Consider the following 24,442-nt stretch of genomic DNA (forward strand, 5'->3'; position numbering starts at 1 on the left):
TGAGCCACAACGTGGGTGCTGGGAACTAACTGATCCTTTGGAAGAACATCAAGTTATCTTAACTGCCAAGCCCCTCTTTTCTAGTGCCTGATTTCTAGGCACTTTTAAGTGGCTCCAGGAAAGGTAACTTCTCTTCTCTTCTTGCCTCACGAACTCCAACTATACAGGATGGAGTAAGTAACACAGGAATTAACACAAAATTAATGTCAAGCTTATATATATAAGCTTGTAAGTCTCAACTTACAAAGCAGGAATAACCCAAGACCAGAAGATCACAGGCAGCGATAGCTAACAGTGTCTAAAAGAAGATCACAGGCAGCGGTGGCGCTCACTTTTAGTTCAGCACTCGGGAGGCAGAAGTAGGCAGATCTACAAAGCGAATTCTTGGACAGCCAAAGCTGTTACACTAGAAATCCTGTCTTGAAAATCCAAAGTGATATTCACAACCAATACAAACTCAGACGGTACAGGAAAAAAAAATCCATTCTACACATTCATAGATGCCTTTGACAGTCAGTGAGGCTCCTAGGTCAAGGGGTTTTGGCTTCCACATACCACTTACTTAAATAAGCCACTCAGTCAGTCATCTTCATGTACTACCAGGGAGTTCTCAGCCACTGTTCCATTTTTTTACTGTGCAGAAAATCTAACCAAGTCAGTTTGAGGGGGATGCTTGCACTTAAACTGACACCTTCTCAGTAACTTCCAGTATGACTAGGAGCTGAATGGAAATAAACCCTACACCATTTTAAATGAGAACAGTTAAAAGCAGCCCCTCCCTCAAAAAGAAAAAAACCCTGAACAAGAGCTATGACCTTGCAAGAAATAATGTTCCTATTTGTAACCCACAGAAATCAAGTATCCCAACCCAGAAACTAGTAAGAGGGAGGATGGAAGTGGTACAGGAAAAAAGCAAGTAACATAAGGTACGTCTCATTTCCTCTTGGGGCTTTCCCAATCACCCTTGTCTCTGTGAAAGGGCAATGATAATCAACCCCTCCCTGGTGTATCTAGGTATCCAGAGGAACCTCAGGAGCACCCAGGTTGGCAGAACCCATAATGAAGACTCCTTTGCAGACTGCTTTGTCTTCTGGGTCTAATTACTAACAAAGAGTTAGGCTGGGAACATAGCTCAGTTGGTAGAGTCACATAATCTGGGCATGGTAGCCCATGCCTGTCTATACCTATAACCCCAGGACAGGGTGGGTAGAGTCAACAGGAAATCAGAAGTTCAAGGCTGTTCTTGGCTTCAGAAAGTGTGAGGCCTATCTGGGGATAAATGAGCTCCAACTCCAAAACCCCAAATAAAATAAAATTAAAAAAAAAAAAAGAGGAAAAAAGTCATTCACGGATAGGAACTTTTAGCCTTTCAAAGCAAACCAAAAACTATCACATCTATCACACTCCGGATGAAAACGTACTCCATAGACATCCCTGTTGCTTCTGTATTAAGAACTAAAAAGAACTAATATTCATGTAATAATTTAAGATTTATTTATTTATTATATAGACAGTGTTCTGCTTGCATGTATGCCTGAGCACCAGAAGATGGAACCAGATCTCATTACAGATGGTTGGGAGCTACCATGTGGTTGCTGGAAATTAACTCATGGCCTCTGGAAGAGCCATCTCTCCAGGCCCCATGTAATAAATTTAAAACACATTAAAACACACAAGGGTGCTGGGCACTGGTGGCGTATTCCTTTTATCATAGCACTTGAGAGGCAGAGGCAGGCAGATCTCAGTGAGTCTGAGGCCAATATGATCTACAAAGTGAGTTCCAGGAAAGCCAGGACTGTTACAAAGAGAAACCACATCTTAAAAAAAACAAAAAACAAAAAACAAAACAAACAACCAAAAATCCAGGGACATATGCATACTCCAGAGGAGGAAAAAAATAGAAAAATAGTCTGTCTTTGCTTCATTTTATTTTCCATTTCCCATCTTCCTGGCTGGTAAAACATTTTCTAGTCTAGGGGAAAGAAGAAGGAAAAAAAAAAGGGAAGAGGAGGAGAAGTTGCTGTTGAAGTTGAAGTAAAGAGATCTTAAATACCCAGGTTTGAGTAGGGGCACACCAGAAGTACCCTACTTTGTTAGAATGAAGCCCACCTTGGTATGGAAACATATATGGAGAGAAGAAATCCACACACTATAGCCTTCCTCGCTCTCCAGCTCTCTGCATGTCTCACTTAGGAGTGGAGGCACTCTTGTCACAATAACCTGTCCCCTCTACCATAAGGTAAGTAAGAGATGTGGCTTAACGCTTGGTGGAGCCAACACCAAGACACAAGGCAGAGACTGAGCAGGCACTGGGGTACTCACAGCCTGAGATCTCATTAGGACAAATGTAATACCAGGCAAGAATTCACCAAGACAAAGGCTAAGAGACTCCAGCATCATAGAGAAAGGAAATTAAGAGATGGAAATCCCATCAATGACACTGTATCTATGTGTACCCACAGAAATAGTAACTCATATGGCACATTAACATAAAAAGAGGTAAAGTCAATAGTTTGCTTGCTGAACCTCTTATGTCCAAAACATTTCAATATGTGATCACTATTTATAAAAACAACATAAATTATTGACTAGGTCTAGAGGCAAACTTCAAGTTTTTAGGCCAGCCTGGTCTTCAGAAAGAAACAACAAGAGGCAAGGTTGGAGGAAGTGAAATAGCTCAATGGGTCAAGGGGTTTACTGTACAAGCCTGACAACCTAAGTTTGATCCCCATAACCCACAGGAGGAAAACCAAACTCCCAAAAGTTATCTCTGACTTTCACATAATTATCTGCATTCTTTCACAAACCCCAAAAATAATTTTAAAAAATTTAATATTCCATGCCTAATCTTGGCATTCCACACTGGAGGAAAATTTTTCACTCAAAAATATCTGGTCAGGAATGAGCATGTAGATCAATTGGTAGTAGTTGTTTAGATGCATGATGCCTTCAAGTTCAAGTCCCAGCACCGCACACATTGAACATTAGCAGTGCATGTCTGTTAATTCAGAATGCTTACTTAAAAGAAAACTATGTAGTAAGTGTAAATGGGAGAGGACATTTTTGAAAACAACACAGGAGGATCTCGATATGGGGGGGGGGGGGAGAGAATCATTGTTGATTTTCCTGTTACAAAACTCCTTCTAGCCAGGTGGTAGTGGGGCACGCCTTTAATCCCAGCTCTCAGGAGGCAGAGGCAGGTGGATCTCTGTGAGTTCGAGATCAGCCTGGTCTACAGAGCTAGTTCTAGGACAGCCAAGGCTACACAGAGAAAGAAATCCTGTCTTGAGAAACCAAAAACAACCAACTGCTTACTAGAGTTCAGGTGGTGGTGGTAGCACATGCCTTTAATCCCCAGCACTAGGGAGACACAAGCAGGTGTCTACAGAGCAAGTTCCTGAACAGCCAGGGTGACACAGAGAAAGAAACCTTGTCTTTGAAAAACAAACAAACGAACAAGATAGATAAAGTAAATAAGCAAACAAACAAACAAACAAATAAATAAATAAGGCTGCTGTGGTGTTAAAAAGACAAGGCCCAAATCATGGCCTCACTTTGTAGCCCTGGCTGGCCTCAAACTCAGAAGTCCTCAGCACTAGGATTAAAGGTGAGCCACCAAGCCAGCCTTCCTTACCCTTTATGGAAGTTCTTGATAAAGGGTACCCCAATCTGGCCTCTAAATCATGATCCTCCTGCCTGAGCCTCCCCAGTGCACTAGTCATCATGCACAGGCATAGTCATTATGCTAACCCACCTACTAATCCCTGGCAGTGGTGGTGCATGCCTTTAATCAAAGCACTCCGGAGGCAGTCAGGTGGATGGATCTCTCTGAGTTCAAGGCCAGCCTGGTCTACAGAGCAAGACCCAGGACAGGCACCAAAAACCCTGTCTTGAAAAACCAAATAAATAAATAAACAAATAAACAAACAAATAAATGAATGAATAAACAAATAAATACTAAAACCTTTATGTACATTTACATTACTATATAACCACCACCCACACCACATCTCTGTAACTTTTTCCATCCTGCATCCATTAAACACAAATTCCCTGCTTCCCTGATTTCAGTCCCTGGCAACTAACTACCTTTCTATCTCTAGAAGCCTCCCTTGAGTGGAACTTCATGCTGTGGGATATCCTGTATGTTGTGAATATATGTTGCTATGATTTGTTGATAAATAAAACATTGATTGGTCAGTAGCCAGGCAGGAAGCATAAGCGGAACTAGCAGAGAGGACTGGGAGAACAGGAAGGTGGAGTAGAGAAGATGCTGCCAGCCACCATGATGAGGAGCAGGGTGTAAAGTACCGGTAAGCCACAAGCCACGTGACAAAAGTATAGATTAATAGAAATGGGTTAATTTAAGATAGAAGAACTACATAACAAGAAGCCTGCTACGGCCATACAGTTTGTAAGCAATATAAGGCTCTGTGTTTACTCGGTTGAGTCTGAGAGGCTGCGGGTGGCTGCGGGTGAGAGAGATTTGTCCTGACCGTGGGCCAGGCAGGACTGGAGAAAACTTCAGCTACAGCTTCATGGATTATTTCATTTACAGGATCTGCATTACAGGGTGTCAGAAGTCACTTCCCAGCCTTAAGGTTGACTGTACACATAAACCACACTTTACCGCACATTCATCAGTTTCTTTCTTTTTTTAATGTGTGTCTTGTGTACACGTATGTATGTGCACCACATGTGTGCCTGGTGCCAGAAGAGGTCAGAAGGAGGAACTGGATTCCATGGAATTGGAGTCACAGATGATTGTGAGTCACTGCATGGGTGCTGGGAACCAAACCAGAGTCCTCTGTTAGAACAGCCAGTGCTCTTAACCACTGGGTCATTTCCTCCTCCCCTTCCCACCTTTTTTTTTTTTTTTACAATTTGTGTGGTTATTGTAAATCATGCTGCTATATAGGTAGAGGTGTACAAATATCCATTTACACCCCTGATTATAAGAGAATGTCCTGTTTGTCTGCTGAGACAAGGTAGCTTAGGCTGGCCTTGAACTCATGATCCTCCTGATCTGACTTCTAAGTACCTAGATTACAAGCATGCACCACCACACCCAACAAGAATGCCCTCATTATTTCATTTCAGCATGCATACAGGTGTTCATGTGTGTGTGATATGTGCTTGTAGGCCTGAAACTGATACTAGGTATCTTCCTTGATTTAACTCTACTAAGAGAGGATCTCTCTATTGAACTCAGAACTTGGTGATCACCTAGTCTAACTAGCCAGCTTCTCCTGGTGGTCCTACCCCTCCTTCCTCAGTGCTAAGATGGCAGCCATACCTCCACGCCTTTTACAAAGGTTTCTCATGTTTGCACAGCAAGTGCTTTATCCACTGAGCCATCTCCCTAGCCTCATGCCCTCATTCTTAAAAAAATGTTTGTGAAATTACAGAAGAAGTAAAATATCACATCTGAAGCTTCCCTTGGGGGGGGAGGGTGTGAATTAAAAGAGGCCTGGTGACACATGGGAGTAGTCTGAACTACTCTAAAGGATGAGGTAAGAGAAAGATCTCTAAAGCCAGGAATTAAGGCCAGCCTGGGCAACATAGTGAGACCTCCAAAGGAGAACAAAGACAAGAAAGTAAATATATCACAATTTTAACTGATGATGAGTCTTTCTAAAGGATTTGAAGGCTCCCAAAAAGCACTTTGGTGTGTACATGTAATTTTACTACCCTACAGGCTGAAGTATGAAGTTCCTGGATTTGAAGCCAGCCATGGCTACATGTGAGACCCTCTCAGAAAAAAGAAAACTTTTAAAAGTCCCTAACTTAAAATCCAGCATTAGGTGCTAGAACAGAAAGCTAGTATAAAATAACCACACTGAAAGTAGCCATGGCTTCTGGTCTAAGACTGAGCCTGCATTTGATTTCCTATGTCTAACGAGATTCTTCTCAAAAGTGAGAGGAACTGAGGGGACTAAAAAGAGAAGACCATGCTCCCACAGGGATGGCAATCTGTCTACTAGCTTGTCATCTTACTTAGGGGTCCACATCACACAAACCCAAGAGGCAGAGGCAAGGGAATCTCTGAGTTCAAGGCCAGCCTGCTCTACATGGGCCAGTCGGGCTATAAGGTGATAACGAAATAGCTAATTTTTAAAAACTCGTAGTGTGTAAGCTCAATTCTCTTAAAAAAAAAAAAAATCAGCACTGGCTTACAACAGAATTTTAGATGTGCCTTCACTAATCCTGTTATCATGCTAGACACAAAAATAGAATCTGCTCCCTTGGAGTTCACTAGTTGCCATAGAAATGGCATCAAAATGCATTAGCCTTTCAGGTGAAGAAACGTACTATGGGTGCTGAAGAAGAAAAGCCTTATTAAATCCAGTACAAACGTACACCCTTCTAATAATAAATGGGTGCAGCAGAACCCAGAACACCTCCCCCAAAAGAATGCTCCTGGAAGAATCTAGGCAAATCTGACTCACGTGGGTTCCCTTCCCCTCTAGGGCACCATATTCTGTACCACCAGGCTTTAGTTCTGTCCTAGAGTCTAAATTACCAGAACCCACACATCTCCTTCCCTCTCCAATACAATACTTTTCATGTTTCTATTGTTTCTTTTTTGTTCTAAGACATATTTATAAAACTATACCCCCCCAACACTCCCACACACAAGTTCCCTCCTAGAGTTGGCTCACTGTCTATTATTGCCTACTGTTTGTTAGATGTATCTACTAAAGACTTGATTTCAAGCCAAAGACCAATCTTGAGGCTTTAAAAAGTATTCTTGTGGTAGTGCACACTTTTAATTCCAGCACTTGAGAAGCAGAGGCAGGGGAGGGGGTGTTCTTGGTATTGGGGTATAAACAGATGGCAGAGTACTTGTACCTTACAAAGCACCACGTTCCATTCCCAGTACCACCAAAAGAGGGGAAGAAATCTTCAGTTACAGAGGGAGAGGATATATATCTGACTACTCCAGTAGGACCTAGATGGAAAAATAGCACCATGGCACAATGAACACCATAAAAGCCCCAATCACTGAGTAAGGGTGCAAGCCGCTCATTGCGATCTGTCCGCTGTTTACAGCTACCTAATCACTAACAAACATAAAGATCGCTTCTGACTTTGACTGCCTCCTCCACACAAAAAAAGTTGTTTGAAAGGTAAAGAATGGGCTGCATATTAACTCTTGGTTAAGGCTGGTCAAGGAGCAACAGCAGGCCTGGAGATGACTTCAGTCACCTCATCTGTCTTTTGAACTGTTTATTACTAGATTAGGTTGAAAACTGGATTTCTCACTCAGCCACTCAACAAAATAACTTATTACATACTTTGTTGCACTACAAAACTTTTAAGATAGATACAAAAACATTTGTGCTCATGGCCTCACAAAGACAGGCCATCAGAAATCAAGTAGATGCTAAGAAAAGAGGATGAGGAGGGAGCAAAGGAATAAGAGAGCCTGGTCTTTCCTCCATATAATACAATAAATGGAAGAATGACATAATCAATCTAACTTTCTCCACTGGAATATCCCATTTACGTACAGATTTATCTAAAGCTAGCTTCCCAGATTAACTACCTATTTTGACTATGAAGTCTTTTTTTTTTTTTTTTTTTTTGAGACAGGGTTTCTCTGTGTAGCTTTGCGCCTTTCCTGGAGCTCACTTGGTAGCCCAGGCGTTTAAGTGTATGATCTGATCTACCTGAATCCCACCCTCTCAAGCAGGTTACAATGACAGACCCCAGAGGCTTATACTGTTACATATATGTAATCCCTTCTGGGGATAGGGGTGTCCCCCAAATAAACACTGCAATCCTAAGCACTGCTGAATGATAGCTACTCAACTAACCAGACAGAATTTTCATCTCACCAGTATGTTCTATCTTTAATTAGGAAGGAAAGAAAAAGAAAGAAGCCACTATGAATAAACTGATCTCACCCAGTTTACTCTCATTTTTTAACCCCTAAACTGAATCCTTTTTTTACTTTGAAAACTATGAACCCAACAGTGGAACTTTTATTTCTGCCAATAACAAAAGGAAAAAATTAACTCATTCTCAACCTCAAGGGATTGGAAGTTACAGGTGTAGAATAAAATATGAGGAGGGGCACCCTAATTAAGGGAAAAAGGACTCTTCATATCTTCTGGGGAAAGCTGGAAATTCTCTAGGAATTCACTTTCCTCCATCTCAACAGAGGCCATGGCATTCATCAACTGATACTTGGAGTAGGTGTATCAGTTAACATGAAGACAAAATTATTAGGAAGTTAAATTGCCTGGCAGTCATTCTGACAGCCATTTTATTTAACTTTTTTTCTGACAGCCATTTTAAACCCAACCAGTTTCAGTTAGAGCCTACTGAAGAGGAATTTCTAAACTACAGACACCCTGTCCCACAAAGATTAAGGAAGGTTTAGGTCAGTAGTTCTCAACTTTTCTAATGCTGAAACCCTTTAAGTTTTCTTCACGCTGTGGTGACCCCCCCCACCATAAAATTATTTCGTTACTACTTCATAACTGTAATTTTACTACTGTTATGAATTGTAATGTAAATATCTGATATGTAGGATATCTGATATGCAACTCCCGTGAAAGAGTTATTCGACAACTCTCAATGGGTTGAGACCCACAGGTTGAGAACTGTTGGGTGAGGCAAGAAGACAAGAGTTCAAGGAAAGGCTTAATCACATAGGCTAGTGGTTCTCAACCTTCCTAATGCTTCAACCCTTTAATACAGTTCCTTACGTTGTGATGACCCCCAACTATAAAATTATTTTGTTGCTACTTGGTAACTGTAATTTTGCTGTCATGAAACGTAACATAAATATCTGATATGACCCCTGTGAAAGGGTCGTTTGACACCCAGCACTCAGCCCCCAATCCCAACAAAGCAGAGCAGGGTAGGGTAAGAATTCAGCTAGAATCACCTAGGCAGTACTCAAGGAAACACCTAGAAACAAAATCAAGAGTTTCATTTCATAACCATCTGGGGCTGCAGACTCAGGTGTCTTATCTATACCCTGAAAGGCCTCTTTACTGCTGGAAATGATGACTAGTAATAAACTAGTCAATAAACTAGTATACTACAGAGAAAATGGCTTGACTAAGGAAGGCACTATGGGCAAATAAAACATTTTCTGGAGTTTAGAAAGCACAAATATCCCCAAAACTGAATTGTTTCTGGTGTGGTATCACACAATTTTGGACTTAAAAGGACTCCATGAAGACAACTCTCTGTTCAGAGCTAGGTAGATATAATGACATGTACCCCTCCGAGGAGCCTTAAAGAGTGCATCTGGCCAAGACCATCTTGCTGCATGGACACCTGGGAAGCTGTGATCAACCAATGCCAACAATTCAAGGAGGCTGCTGGCAGCACTGTGACCAAAAAAAACCCAAGCTGTTTACTTTACAGTGATGCAAGCCCGCAGTCTCTAATACTTGGGAGCTTACCCTTCCCTCCTGCTTCTAGGGAAGTTTAAGACTAGCTTGGGCCCTGTCTCAAACAAAAAAGCAAACAACAAATACCTTTACCTCAAAACAAAGTTAGCTTAATCCTTAGGTACCCATGGAAGAACAAGAACTAAAAAGCAGGCCTAAAACACAGAGCTTAACTTATTTCACCGGGGTGGATAGTTTAAGAATTCCAGATCATTTGCACCTCACAACAATTGCCCCAAAACTAGAGGCCATAGGAAGGTGGTACTTGGTAAAAACACTACAATGTCCAGAAACAGTAAGCATGCTTACCTCAGTTCTCAGGACACCAGTTTATAAATAAACACAGCCAAATGATAGGGGAGAGGAGCAGTCAAAGGTATCAGTAAGCAACAATTCAATACCAGCTTTGCTGTTTCACAAAAAGAAAATTCAGGGCTGGGCGGTGGTGGCCTTTAATCCCAGCACTCGTGAGGCAGAGGCAGGCGGATCTCTGTGAGTTCGAGGCCAGCCTGGTCTCCAAAGCGAGTTCCAGGAAAGGCGCAAAGCTACACAGAGAAACCCTGTCTCGAAAAACCAAAAAAAAAAAAAAAAGAAAAAGAAAATTCAGGCAAAATTTAACTGTCACAGAAGAGTACAAAAGCCTATAATCCTTGATAAGTATAGTCACTGACCAATTCAGAACACCAATTTTTAAATATATGGTTTGGGGAAGAGTGCCATGCACTTTCATTAAAGCACTCAGGAGACAGAGGCAAGCAGATCTCTATGGCCAGGCTAGGCTAGGCTACACAGTGAGAGCATATGACTCAGTAGTGCTAAGGACATTTACATTGCTATCATTCCTATCCTTCCTCAAAATTTATCCATCATCCAACAAAGTCTGCACACTAAACAGTAACTCCTCACTCCTTCTGTCCTGGAAAATTACTGTTCTATTTTTTTGTCTATATGACTGCACAAATATCTTCTTTGTATATTTAGAAATGTATGTATATGTAGAACAGCATCATTATTTGTCTACTTGTATCTGGCTGTTTCCACTTGGTATGTGTTCAGGATCCACTCATCTCATATAACATGTGCCAATCTCCTTCAAGTCTGAATAATAATACTGTGCTGTATGGGTATAAATACATTTTGCATATTTCTTCACCTTTCCTAAACATGGACAGTTACGGTTGTTTCTGCTGTTTAATTCTGTTAATAGGCCCTCGCTATGAAGCCCAAGCTAGCCTAAAACTTTTGAACCTCCATGAATACTGTAAATAGTACTATTGAGGTGGCAATGATACAAGAGGCAAAAATCAATAAAGTGTCCATTCATGACCAATAGAAACAGGTTCAACACTGAAGGTGGTAACAATTCAATTTCTCAGATTTCATCAGTTTAAGTACAGTCAAAGCAGTCAAGTAGGCCATAACAAACCAAACTACCATTCATTATCTCTATCTTCAAACTAACAATGATGCTTAACAAGAGAAATGTGGTAGCAAGTATTAAAGACAAGCAAGTCCAACATGTATCTTGCCTCACAAGACTGTGGGTTTGGACTTACGACTCAATTCCTGACCCAAGGTAAGACTAGAAAGCAGTAGTGTGCATACCTACACAGCCAGCAGCATCTAGAATACCTTTACAGTTTTTGATGCTTGGGTTCCTCTCCAGATATTTCAATAAAATAAAGGGGTCCCTAGCAAGTACCAAGTGTTGTATTCCCCCACCTTTTTTTGTTTGTTTTTCAAGACAGGGTTTCTCTGTGTAAAAGCCCTGTCTGTCTGAGAACTAGCTTTGTACACCAGGCTGGTCTCAAACTCACAGAGACCCACCTGCCTTGGCCTGTGCCACCACCACAAGCGTATTTTCAAAAAACCTTTCCTGATGACTCTAACCTTCAAGCCATGATTCTGAACTACTGCACAATCAAGAACAATGAAGAAATAAGAGAGCGATACCAGACGCACCAGAAATCTGTGAGTTTTCACAATTTAACTTGGCAACAATTTCCTTATAACTCAAAGCTAAACATTTCTGTATTCAGCAAAACAGAGTGGATATGTCTAAGTGTAATGTTCTCTTTCCCCACATATCTGAAGCTGTAACTGATCAAGGCCTGACTATACAGTTCAATGAGGAAAGATCAAGTCTCTAGACTGGAGAACCCCAATGCAATTCAGTGGATAAACTCTGGCATGCAGGTTTTCTTAGAGCCACTGTTTTGTCCAGTCCAAAAGCAAACATGGGAATGAGAAGAGAGGAGGGCTTTTTCACTACCAGTTTTGAACAAAACTGGAACACGGCTGTCTTGTTGGCTGGAAGATGAGAATAGAAAAGGGGACAGGATGATAGGACTGGCCTGGAAATCTAGTGATAATCACCCCCACTCTTTTTCCTACTGTTTTTGTAGAAGCCTTCTCAATATACCAGAAACAATTAACAACCTAGAGCAGGCTTGTGTTTCCACAGGGCAGACTGAGCCCATTTTTGAGACTCCTCTGCCAGGTTCCCAGGGAAGAATGCAGCAAATGACGGCTGGATGCCAGGACTAATCCAAAATGAACAAAATCACTGATCCCCTCAGAGCCCAGGGCTCTAGGGCCTGGCTGATATCCAAGCTCCATGGTAGACTTAGCCACTGGCTGACTGTGGGACCCTAGTCCCTGAGTAGTGAAGTGGTATGGCAGTCAAGAAGAGAAAGAGGCGGGCAAGGAGGCTCCATGCCAGAAAGGCCATTCAGTAAGTAACAAACCAGCATGTCTAACTCCACAAACACTCAACATCATACTTTCACCTCGGCTGTTTGTTTTCCTACTCTGCTACCAATTCGAAGTTCCAAGAAAGGGGGCAACAATCCAAAGAATTAAGCATACAGTTAAAGCTGAACTTTGGTAGCACCTGTCAACCTCAGACAACATTTCACTGTCCAGGGAGGTTAGTGTAAGTCTAGGGTCTGTAGACCATATGCCTAACAACTCAGTGCATCCAGCATGTGGTAGGATCAGGGACACTAAGTTTCCCTATCTCTCTTGCTGAGCCATTCCACCTAAGATTTCTTTGAATTCACTAGCTTACCCCATCTTTTATAACCCTGCATCTGCCCTCCTTGTGATCTTCCTCAATGTTCTGAAAGTGGACAGACTGTTGTATCACATTCACAAGATTCTTAAAACTGAGGAACTACACAGGTTTTTGCCCTTTATGATCTGGAACAAGCAAGGGTGTCCTATAAATTGTGTTGAAGTCTTAACTAATCTAATAACAAAAGGAAACAAGAGACATAAATGGGAGGGAATAACTAAAAAATTTTCTTTGCAGATGCGAATCGAGAAAGAGCTATCAATCTGTCAATCCTGTCCGTGTCCTTAGAGGATACCAAAAAAAAAAAAAAAAAAAAAAATCAAAAACAGTTCTAGAACTAAAAGCAAACTAAAAGCACAAGGTTAACATGTGAAAATAACTCTTTCTTAGAGACTGACAACAAACTAAAATCTTCAACTACAAGCACTCAACTCTGTCTTCCACACTGTGCTACTGTGACTGTCTCTGTAACCCTTCTCCTAGCTGATATGAAGTGACAATATCAAGTGGGGGCCTGGCAGGTTGGAAGCCCCCAACTGTTTGGAAACTTAAATTAATCACAAAAGGTCAGGCCCCACATATGCACATGTAGGAACAGAATGTCTAGATAAGACAAGCCAAAGACAGTTTATCATAGCTGATTCAAGTGGAGCCCTGAAAACCAATGCAGGTATGTGGAAGCACCTAAAGCAGTCTTCTTGACCTCCCAACAGTTTCTAACGCACCCTCCACCTGACTATGAGTTTAATGGGGCATAAAAAGAAACAACCCATTTTTTTTCTAGCTCTGAGAAGCTAATGACAACTGCTCCATTCTAAGATCCACCTGTTTCTCTGGCTGTCTAAGTGAATAACCATTGTTGCATCTGTGCACTCTTGACAGCGGCTGGCCCCACAGATGAAATGTTCCTAAATTAGCAAGACCTTTGTACAGACAGTGACCTTTTGTGGTCCTGAGAAGTTATTTTGGCACAAGAAGAGAATTCTCTATCACCCGCCTTTATATTTTTCTTTTTTAAAATTTATTCTGTATGTATGAGTTTTTTGCTTGCATGCATGTCTGATGCCTATGGGGTCAGAAGAGGGCATTAGACCCCCTGGATTGGAGCTACTGACAGTTGTGAGGTCATATGAGTACTCAGAACTGAATCCAGGTCCTCTGCAAGAACAGCAAGTACTCTTAATCATTTAGCCACCTCCCCAAGCCCATTAACCTTATATAAGAATTAAACAAGCCAGGTAGGTGGTGGAACACGCCTTTAATCCCAGCACTCAGGAGGCAGAGGCAGGTGGTCTGGTCTACAGAGTCAGTTCCAAGATAGCTAGGGGTACTCAGAGAATTAAACAAGATAGTATGTAAAACTAGCCATTGTAGTTATGTAAAACCATATCAGAAGTTTTTTTCTTAAGTCTTTCCCCTTTCCAATACATAAATTTGTAATTCTCTAACTATGAAAGTTAATAGTCCTCCACTTAACATTTTTACCATTTTGACAAGAGAACAATACCATGATAGTGTCTGGTTTGGTCTCTTTATCACACCTTCAAATGTCAAGAAGGGAATGTGAAGAGATGGTTGAGTGGGGGAATTACTCTTGCTGACAAGCACAGAACTGAATTTCATCTTTTTTCAGATGGGTGCAGGAAAGAAGATACGTAACTCTAACAACTTGTTAACTAAACCATTGTCATAATATACATAGTATTGCTAGGAAATCAGATCCACGGGAAGAATGACAATCACTCATCGATTGTAAAATAACGCCAACAGTTAACTGAAGCCAGGAGAGAAAAAAAAGAGCTTGGGGGTGGGCATATATGTTAGCTGTGATCTCAGCACTAGGGATATGGAGGCAGAAGTTAAGGAGTTTGAGGCTATACTAGCTACATAAGGCCCTGTCCAAAAAGCAAACAAACAAGAAAATACAACATTAAGAGTCCCCATGTAGCACAGATTCATTTCCTGGGATGGGCTCAAGATGGCTTAGAGGTTAAGAACACTGGCTGCTCTTTCAGAAGACCTGGGTTCCCAGTACCCACATGTCAGTTCAAATCTGTAACTCCTGTTCAAGGAGATCCAGCAACCTCTTACCTCTGCAGACACCATACATACACATATATACATGGAGTACAGAGACATATATACATGGAGGTAAAATACTCATAAAAGAAAAATAGGTCTTTATTTAAAAAAAAAAATTTCCTAGAATCCCAGCACTTGGGTAATTGCTGGTACATCCTGATGTTTCTTTGTCTATACCCTTTAAAGTACTACAGTTAACAGCCTACTTCTGACACAAAGTCCTTCCTCAGTTACAGTAACACCACAGTACTGCAGAAATGAACATCTGAGGCACACAAACACACTTGATGTGGTGACTGCTAGTGTCAGACATCCACACTTCACAGAAATTAGGTAAGGCTCTCCCATTCCAGGCAGGAGAGAGGCCCTTCTGGTCAAGTGCTATTTGTGGTCAATCATTTGTCTTAAGATAGAAGGCCCTATCTACCATTCTATTAGTAAGATTATCACTATACAATAAATGGATACAGCCCCTTCTTTACATTTTAAAAAGAATTCTTGGGGCTAGAGGCTCAGAGGTTAAGAGCACTGGCTGCTCTTCCAGGTCCTCAGTTCAATTCCCAGCAACCACATGGTGGCTCACAATCATCTATAATGAGATCTGGTGCCCTCTTCTGGCATACAGACAGAACACTGTATGTGTAATAAATAATAAAGAATTCTCTAATTTAGACTAATGCAACTTTCATGTTTATGAGTGTGTGCCTGGTGCCCATGGAGATCAGAAGATGTCGGGTCCCTTGGAACAGTAGTTGCAGCTGGTTATGAACTACCTTGTGGGTGCTGGGAACCAAACCTGGGTCCTATGCAAGAGCAGCAAGCATTCTTAACCACTGACCCATCTCTTCAAGCCTCCCCCCCAAGTTCTGCCACTTCTATAGATTCTTTTCTTTTTTAACTTTATTTTAGGTGTATGAGTGTTTGAATTGCTATGTCTGTGCATTACTTTCAGAGAATCAAGTTCAGTTCCCAGTACCAACATCAGATAACTTAGAACTGCCTTTAACTACATGGCCAACTTCACAGCCAGGGAATCTGACACCTTCTGGCCTCCAAGGGCACTGCACTCAGATACACTCATACCCATACAGAGATAGATAATTTTTAAAAAATCTTTAAAAAAAAAAAAAAAGAAAGAAAGAAAAACTAAAAATATTACTAAAAACATTGCTGCTCTGGAGAAAGCTTGTAAAATGGTACCTCTAGATCTGATGAATGAGTTTTAAAACCCATGTTTTGGAGCTGGAGGGATGGCAGCTCTTCCAGAGACCCTGTATTTGATTCTCAGCATCCACAAGGTGCTTCACAAATGTCTATAACTATAGTCCCAAGGTATCTGAACCCTCTTATAACCTCCTAGGGTACTGCATACTCATGGTGTAGATATACATGCAAGCAAAACACCCCTATACATAAATAATTGTGGGGGGTAGGGGAGAGGCTGAGACAGGGTTTCTTTGTATAACAACTCTGGCTGTCCTGGAACTCCCTCTGCAGACAAGGATAGCCTTGAACTCAGAGATCTGCCTGCCTCTGCCTCCAGAGTGCTGGGATTAAAAGGCATGCGTAAAAGAATGTGGGAATCACCCTGATGGCTTGGGGACTCCTCAGCAACCCCAGCCTCATTTTGACCCCAGACCATCCTAAGGAGAAATGAGAGAGAATTAAAAAGCAGAATTCTAAACCATGACCTCTAAACCATTCTGGGGGGAAGTTCTTCCTTGCATACTGCCCCCATGCTTCCTGCCATAGCCATTTTCTGTACTGAGTCAGTAATCAAGAGTGAGCTGTGGGCCCCTGTATGACCCTGAATAAATCTATTTATGTTTCTTTAAAAAAAAAAAAAAAAGTGGGAATCAGTGGTGGCGCACGCCTTTAATCCCAGCACTCAGGAGGCAGAGCCAGGCGGATGGATCTCTGTGAGTTTGAGGCCAGCCTGGTCTACAGAGCAAGATCCAGGAACAGCACCAAAAACTACAGAGAAACCCTGTCTCAAAAAACCAAAAAAAAAAAAAAAAAAAAAAAAAAAAAAAAAAAAAAGAGAGAGAGAGAGAGAGAGAGAAAGAATGAAAGAAAGGAAGGAAGGAAGGAAGGAAGGAAAGAAGGAAGGAAGGAAGGAAGGAAGGAAGGAAGGAAGGAAGGGAAGAAAAAGGGGAAAAAATGTGGGAATTCTGAGAGTGGCAGCACACACCTTAAATCAGTACTCAAGAGTTCAAAGCCAGCATGGTTTATATAAGTCCCAGAACAGCCAAGGCTACATAACAGAGACACTGTCTCAAAAAGAAGAAAAAAGTTGAGGTTGGAGAAATGGTTCAGTATTTAAGAGCACTGGCTGTTCTTCCCAAAGATCTGAGTTCAATTCCCAGCATCCATGTCACAGCTCACATTGTTAACTCCAGTTCTAGAGGATCCACATACCTTCTTCTGGTTTCCACAGGCATCAGCCAGGCATACAGTACACACACAGATATGAAGAAAAAACCCTCATACACAGAAAATTTTTTTAAAAAATTAATCTTTTAGAAACAAATGTGGGGGGGGGGTGTAGCTCAGTGAACAGAAAACTTGCCTGGCAAACAAACACAAAATCCTACTCCCCACACACAGGCGCAGGTGAAATAGGTAAATTTGAGGCCAGCCTAGGATACCAGATATCCTGTCTCAAAATCAAAGCAAACACACACCCAAATATGGGAGAGTAGTTATTACCTGCAGACAAGAAGACACACACATAGGGGCTGGAGAGATGGTTCAATGTCGAGAGCACTTGCTCTTACAGAGGACCTGGGCTCCATTACCATCACCGACATGGTGGCTCACAACAGGCTGTGATGACAATTCCAGAGGATCCAATGCCTCCTTCAGAGCTGTGAGGGCACCAGCCATGCGCTGAATATTTTTAAAAATTCAGGAACCATTTTCAAGCTCACAACTTACAAAGAGTACCTATGCGAAGTGATCAACATGTGTTTAATCACAGAGACTGAGAGAACATCATCAATAACAACAAACCTCCACCCGGGCGGTGGTGGCGCACATCTTTAATCCCAGCACTCAGGAGGCAGAAGCAAGAAGATCTCTCTGAGTTCAAAGCCAGCCTGGTCTACAGAGTGAGATCCAGGACAGGCACCAAAACTACACAGAAAAACTTTGTCTCGAAAACAACAACAACAAAAACCAAACCTCCAAATTAGACTTATTTACTCTTCTCAGGCTAGAAACTTCTCTAAAACAAAAGCAAGTGGAACACAACTTGTTGAAAATCTTAATTACAAAATATGTTTCTGATAGAAGTCTCTATATAAAGTAATGGTGCCGGTGACTTTAGTACCTGTGCTTAACATTTATAAAAGCAAAGCAACAGAGGCAGGAGGATGCCTATGGATTAAGGTCATCTTGGTCTACAAAGGGAACTCTGGGCCAGCCAAGGTCAGAGTAAGAGCCCCCCTCCCATTTAAAAAAAAAAAAGACAAAAGAAAAGGCAAATCTGTAGTGGTATTTGCCTCGCCCATGATCTTGAGCTATACGGCCCAAAGGAGGTGCTGCTTCCTGCTGTTGTACATGACCTCTTATATGGGGTTGGAGAAGGGTTACATGCCCTTCTTCCTGCTCCTGCCTAAAGGTGGATTCACTCCCAGTCAGATCAGAGGATGATTTCTGCTGTCTACTCCATTCTGTATTTGTGAGTGTATTTCCTCAATTTATATCTTAGTAAACTGTTACCCATTTAATAGACTCACGAGGATTGATCATAATACAAAGCAGTAATAAAGACGATGTGCATGTGTGTTAGGTGTTTTGTCTGCATGCTTCTATACTATTTATTTCTTGTACCCTCAGAGGCCAGAAGAGGGTGTCAGATCCCTTGGAACTGGATAGTTGTGGCTGGCCATGTGGGTCCTCCAGAAAATCATCTTTCCAGCTCCAATCCCACAATCTTGAAAGAATAATAAAATGTTTGCTTCAACAGCACATATACTAAAACTGGAACGATACAGAGTAGATTATCATGGCCCTTGTGCAAGGATGACATGCAAATCTATAAAGTGTTCCATATTTTTTAAATGGAAAAAAGAGGAAGGAGAGGGGGGTGGGGGGTGGGCAGGGTCAGGTAGGGCAGACCAGTGATCCCAGCACTGGAAACTTGAGGTCATGCCTCTGCTACTTAGGACCAAAAATGTTAGAAAAGAAAAACTATAGGCTGTATGATCCCTGCATTCATACTCATTGTAGAAAAGGAAGCATTCCTAGTTCAGAAGAGAAAACCAATACACAGCAATTCAAAGTGCCTAATACATAGTTAACCTTTTGGGTAACTCGACTTTGTTGATTAAGAGCAAAGCTGCTACAGAATATTTTTTCATATTAATACTTTCTGAAAGATCTTAGCCCAATTTTAAAGTGCTGATTAAATCTTTAGCAAAGATACTTGTATCTTCAGGGATAGGGAGATGATAAAAAATCCTAGGCATAAAAGTGCTGAAGAGTCAAAATTAGAAAGTGACCCCCTACAGAACATCTTTATGTTCAGAGGAAAAAGCAGCACTAAAAAGGACAAATCCTTCTGTGGGACCCTGTGATTAAAACATACAACTATCATTACAATAGAATTTAAAAAGCTAGTGAAAAGGCCATCTATATATAACACCTATTTTTGTACTTACAAGGCTAGCCATAGTAGTGCTTAGAATCAAAATTGTACCCACACCTTAGTTGTAACCTTTTGAACTGTAGTGTGAACAGATAGTTGTTTTCCCATCATTATATTATAGGCCAGTCTCACTTACCTACTCCCAAACTATTATCTGCCTGAATGTTTCCAGTTTTCAAAATATGGTCATTAAAGTGAAGAAAGGGATCAATAAGTATCTGATGGCTAATTATTACACTTCCTGTTACAACAGCCGTCATTGTGAAAGACACAGGACCAAGACCTGATCAACATACAGCAAGGCCAGGCAGTGGCATGTGTCCCACTACTCAGAAGGCTGAAGTAGATCAATTTAAGGCCAACCTTGGCAACATAACAGAACTCTGTCCCATAAACGAAATCTATCAAAAACTCCCAGCACAACTGAGACCCCATTAGTAAGCCATGCACAGATTCAATGACCTTTGAATGCTGTCCTTCTGGCAGCTGACTCCTTAGACTACAGTTTAAAAGAAATGTCCACTGATCCTTCACAGTCACTACCTACCTTCCTCCAGAAGAACACTCAACGCTGCTCTCACTACCTACAACTTTAAACCTACCATGCAATTACAATCCATTCTATCCCGTCACAAATCATTCAGAAAAGATATGTTGTGGCACAAATGCTAAAAGCCACCAGATCCCCTGCCATCTGTTTGTTTGCCCACAGGAACACACATTGTGTTTGGGCACACATGGTACCAACAGTCTCTATACAAGCATTTCTGCCCCCAGAAGGCTCAGCTCAGCTCAATGCCTTTGGGCTTCCTACCACCATTATAAGTGGGAACTAGGGCCTTGGGCACAGTGTTGTGACCAAGCAGGAATACCGGAAACAGAATTGTGTGTGTGTGTGTGTGTGTGTGTGTGTGTGTGTGTGTGTGTGTGTGTGTGTGTGCGCGCGCGCGCGCGCGCGCGCGCGCACGAGAGAGAGAGAGAGAGAGAGAGAGAGAGGGAGGGAGGGAGGGAGGGAGGGAGGGAGGGAGGGAGGTCTTTCTTTAGGAGCAACCCACCCTTTTTTTTTTCTTCTTGGAGACAGGATCTCTCTCTGACCTAAAGCTTGTCAAGAGAGGATCCACCTGCCACCACCTCCCAATACTGAACTTAGAAGTAAATGTCACCTCATCTTTTGGTTTTTCAAGACAGGGTTTCTCTGTGCAGTTTTGGTGCCTGTCCTAGATCTCGCTCTGTAGATCAGGCTGGCCACGAATTCACAGAGATCCACCTGTCTCTGCCTGTGGAGTGCTGGGATTAAAGGCGTGGGCCACCCCCACCCCCGGGTTCTCAGGTCTCCATGACTGCAAAACAAGACTTCCATGACTTGTCTCCCTAGCTTCCCAGAAGACAATCTTGTGCCTTCCTTCACTTCTAGAATGTATAGCTATGCTATAAACTAAGACTAAGCATATGTACCTGCAAGCCAATAGTACCCCCACTAGGGGATTTGCTGAGCCTAGCTGCCACAAGTGGAACTGGTAAGCGACGCATTGTAGTAGCAATTTTCCTAGTTAGGTGCCAACTTTCCCTGAATATCCACATGCCTAAAGAATGAACCTTGCCAGGTAGTGGTACGCTTTAATGGGAGAGGGGGCAGAGGCAGGCAAATCTCTGAGTTTGAGGCCAGCCTGGCCTACAGAGTGAGTTCCAGGACAACAGGGCTACACAGAGAAACTCTTATTTAGAAACACCCTCCCACAAAAAAAAAAAATAATAATAATAACCTGTACCCAGACCAAGAAGTAATTACTACACCAAAGCATAGGGCTCACAATTATATTCCAACCTCATGAGGATCATGAATACAAAAAGAGTATAGGACCTTGGGTTTAGAACCAGATACGTTCATTAGCTAGAATTAAAAAGTCAATCTGGAATCTGCATACCTCAAACTGGCACAAACTGGAAAGGCAAAACTTACAACTTTTAAAAGAAGTATTCTTATCAAATTTATGTGGGTGGGGAATGCATATGCTCCATACCTGTGGAGGTCAGGACAATTTTTGGCAATCATTTCTCTCATACTACATGGGTCCCAAGGATCAAATACAAGTCATCAGGCTTGATGGTAAAAGCACCTTTATAGCTAGCCCTTTATAACTTTATCAACATAGAGTGTAGCTAGTGTCAGAGCAGTGTTCTTGCCAAGCAAAGGAGTTTAATTCACATACATTAAAAATAAGATCCTCTGATCTTTATTAAAAGATACTCTAAAACGTGCAGAGAGGACACCAAACTCTACAGACAAAGATGTAGTGCTCAGATACTACCAAGATCTTTATGATTAAAATCATAGCCGGGCGGTGGTGGCGCACGCTTTTAATCCCAGCACTCCGGAGGCAGAGGCAGGTGGATCTCTGTGAGTTCGAGGCCAGCCTGGTCTCCAAAGCAAGTTCCAGCAAAGGCGCAACTGCGCCTGTCTCGAAAAAAAAAAAAAAACAAAAACAACAACAAAAAAATCACAATGACATTTTACAGCCATCAAAATTGGCAAAAAAAATTAAGTCCATTAACCTATTAATAGTGAAAATGTGAATGAACGTTTTATAACTTGGCAAGATAGGGCTGGAGAGATGGCTCAGAGGTTAAGAGCACAGAGTGCTCTGCCAGAGGTCCTGAGTTCAATTCCCAGCACCCACATGGTGGCTCACAACCATCTATAATGAGATCTGGCACCCTCTTCTGTATATGTAACAAATAAGCAAATCTTAAAAAAAAAAAAAAAAACTTGGCAAGGTAAACTGCTAACAATTGTTTTTGAAAACACATGGTCGGGGGCTGGAAAGATGGCTCAGCAGTGCTCTTCCAAAGGGTTTAATTCCCAGCACTTACATGGCAGTTCACAACTGTTTCTAACTCCAATTCCAGGAGATCTGATGCCCTTGTACAGACATGCACGCAGGCAAAACACCAATACATATGAAATAAAAAGAAAATCCTTGGTCAATTTACAACAACATCCTTGCTGAGCCAGATATTCCACTCCTTACCATTTGCTGAGAAACTTACACATATCTTACACGTAAAATGCTCAACACTGGCCGGGTGGTGGTGGCACACGTCTTTAATCCCAGCACTCGGGAGGCAGAGCCAGGCGGATCTCTGTGAGTTCGAGGACAGCCTGGTCTCCAAAGCGAATTCCAGGAAAGGCGCAAAGCTACACAGAGAAACCGTCTCAAACAAACAAACAAACAAACAAACAAAAAAGCTCAACACTGCTCTCTTAATGTGCCCATTTAACCAGTTGCCTTCTATTTTGGGAGTTCGGATGGGAACCCAGGACTTCAAAGCAAGCCAGACAGACCCTTTTCTACTAAGCTGTAGATGTAACCAATCGTATTATTAAAATAAGAAACACAGAGCCAAGGTAAAAGAGAAAAGCCGAGAGGTCAGAGCTCAGAGATAAAATCTTACCTCCTGCAGTGCTCCTAGCTTCCCCGAGAGAGGGAGGTACTTCCTGTGTCCCTGTTTAAATATTCTTTCTGTTCTGCCTTCTCATTGGTTGTAAACCCAACCACATGACTGCCTCATCACTGCCTGTAAGTACCGCCCTCCAGGTCTTAAAGGCGTATGTCTCCAATACTGGCTGTATCCCTGAACACACAGAAATCTACCTAGCTCTTCTAACCACCACGCTCTTACTATGGCTCTAATAGCTCTGACCCCAGGGCAACTTTATTTATTAACATAAAATTAAAATAACATTTCAGTACAAATAAAATATCACCACACTAAGCCATTACCCGCCCTTGATCCCTGACCTTAGGCTAGCCTCAAATTTGAGATCCTCTTGGGATTACAAGTGTGCCATCTCATCTAATGCCAGTTGCTGATTTTCTTATGGCTGTTGTGAAAGATACCTGACTCAACTATTTCCTTGTCCCTTGGGCACATTGATCTCAGCTGCCTAACAGCATCTCCCAACTACAAGGTACTGTTAATATGTAGGCAGAGTATGTAGAACCGTAGTAGGCTTCTATAGCAAAGCTGGAGTTCTAGCCTGTGCTCAGAAAGCAGGGAGGTGGTAACCTGTGGCGATACACATCTTTGATCCCAGCACTGAAGAAAAAGAAGGTGCATCTCTGTGAGTTTAAGGTTGGCCTGCTCTAATGAGTTCTAGCCAGTAGGACTATAAAGTGAGACTCCATCTCAAAAAAAAAAAAAGGAAAATTAAGTGAGATGGCTCAGTGGTTAAAAGCATTGGCTGCTCTTCCAGAAGACTCAGGTTCAATTCCCAGCACCCACTTGGTGGTTTACAACCACCTGTAATTCCAGTTTCAGAGGATCAAACCCACTCTTCTGGCCTCTGAAGGCACCAGCAGCCATGCAGGTGATGCACAGACATACATGCAGACAAGACACCCACACAAATAAAACAAAATAAATAGATTTTTAAAAATTTAAAAGAAAAGTGTCATAAGCACATGGTGGGATATTTTTTAGTCAATGAGATATTATTAAGCTATTATGTGAACACACCTGGTAAACATTATCTCCGCTGTAAGCTAGTCACAAAACCAAACAACAACAACAAAAACCACTGATACCATTTAGATAACAATATGGTATAATTCATAGGAACAGTAAGTAGAAGTGTAACTGTCATGATGTGGTAGGTAATAGGACAACCTTAATAGTTAACAAATTTAAAGTCAATTTATCTTTACAATGTAAAGGAGCCATCAAGATGACTCAACAGGTAAAGGCACTTGCAGAGTTCAGTCCCAGGAATCCACATGGTAGAAGAGAAAAGCTATCCCCTTCTTACTGCACCCTGGCTTCTGGGTCTGCCTTAACTGTGCTGCCTTAACTTCCTCAGGCCATACTCGCCATTCTTGCTGGGATCCAGTTTGGGCTTCACAGTGGACCTGGTCAAATCACTTATTCACTAACTCACTCATTTCTCCAGTCTTTTCTCATTTTCTGTGTATTGTTTTGTTTGTGAGACAGGGAAGATCTTGTGTGTATCCTTGGCTGGAATTACAGACCATTTGTGAGTAGCTGAGTAGTGGGAATGGAAAGCAAGTCCTCTGGAAGGGCAACACATGCTCTTAACCAGTGAGCCACCTCTCCAATCCCATGCACCCACTTCACAAAACAAACAAAACTTAAAACTCTTACTTCTCTTACAGAACAGAAAAAGAAAACTGTTTGAGTTAATAAAAGCTATGCCTTTATACT

The 24,442-nt window shown here is 41.9% G+C and overlaps 1 protein-coding gene and 1 non-coding gene across 4 annotated transcripts in view; one reads left to right on the forward strand and one right to left on the reverse strand.

Annotated features, from left to right (window-relative positions):
* The window catches only part of Brd4 (bromodomain containing 4), an 80,572-nt gene that overhangs the window by 42,650 nt on the left and 13,480 nt on the right, over nt 1-24,442 (reverse strand). The window lies entirely within an intron of this gene.
* Nucleotides 18,528-18,632, forward strand: LOC121825226 (U6 spliceosomal RNA). Its single transcript, XR_006067355.1, has one exon. It is a non-coding gene; the product is annotated as a U6 spliceosomal RNA (small nuclear RNA).

This window comes from Peromyscus maniculatus, chromosome 22 (assembly GCF_049852395.1).
Source record: "Peromyscus maniculatus bairdii isolate BWxNUB_F1_BW_parent chromosome 22, HU_Pman_BW_mat_3.1, whole genome shotgun sequence".
In the NCBI taxonomy this organism is placed as follows: domain Eukaryota; kingdom Metazoa; phylum Chordata; class Mammalia; order Rodentia; family Cricetidae; genus Peromyscus; species Peromyscus maniculatus.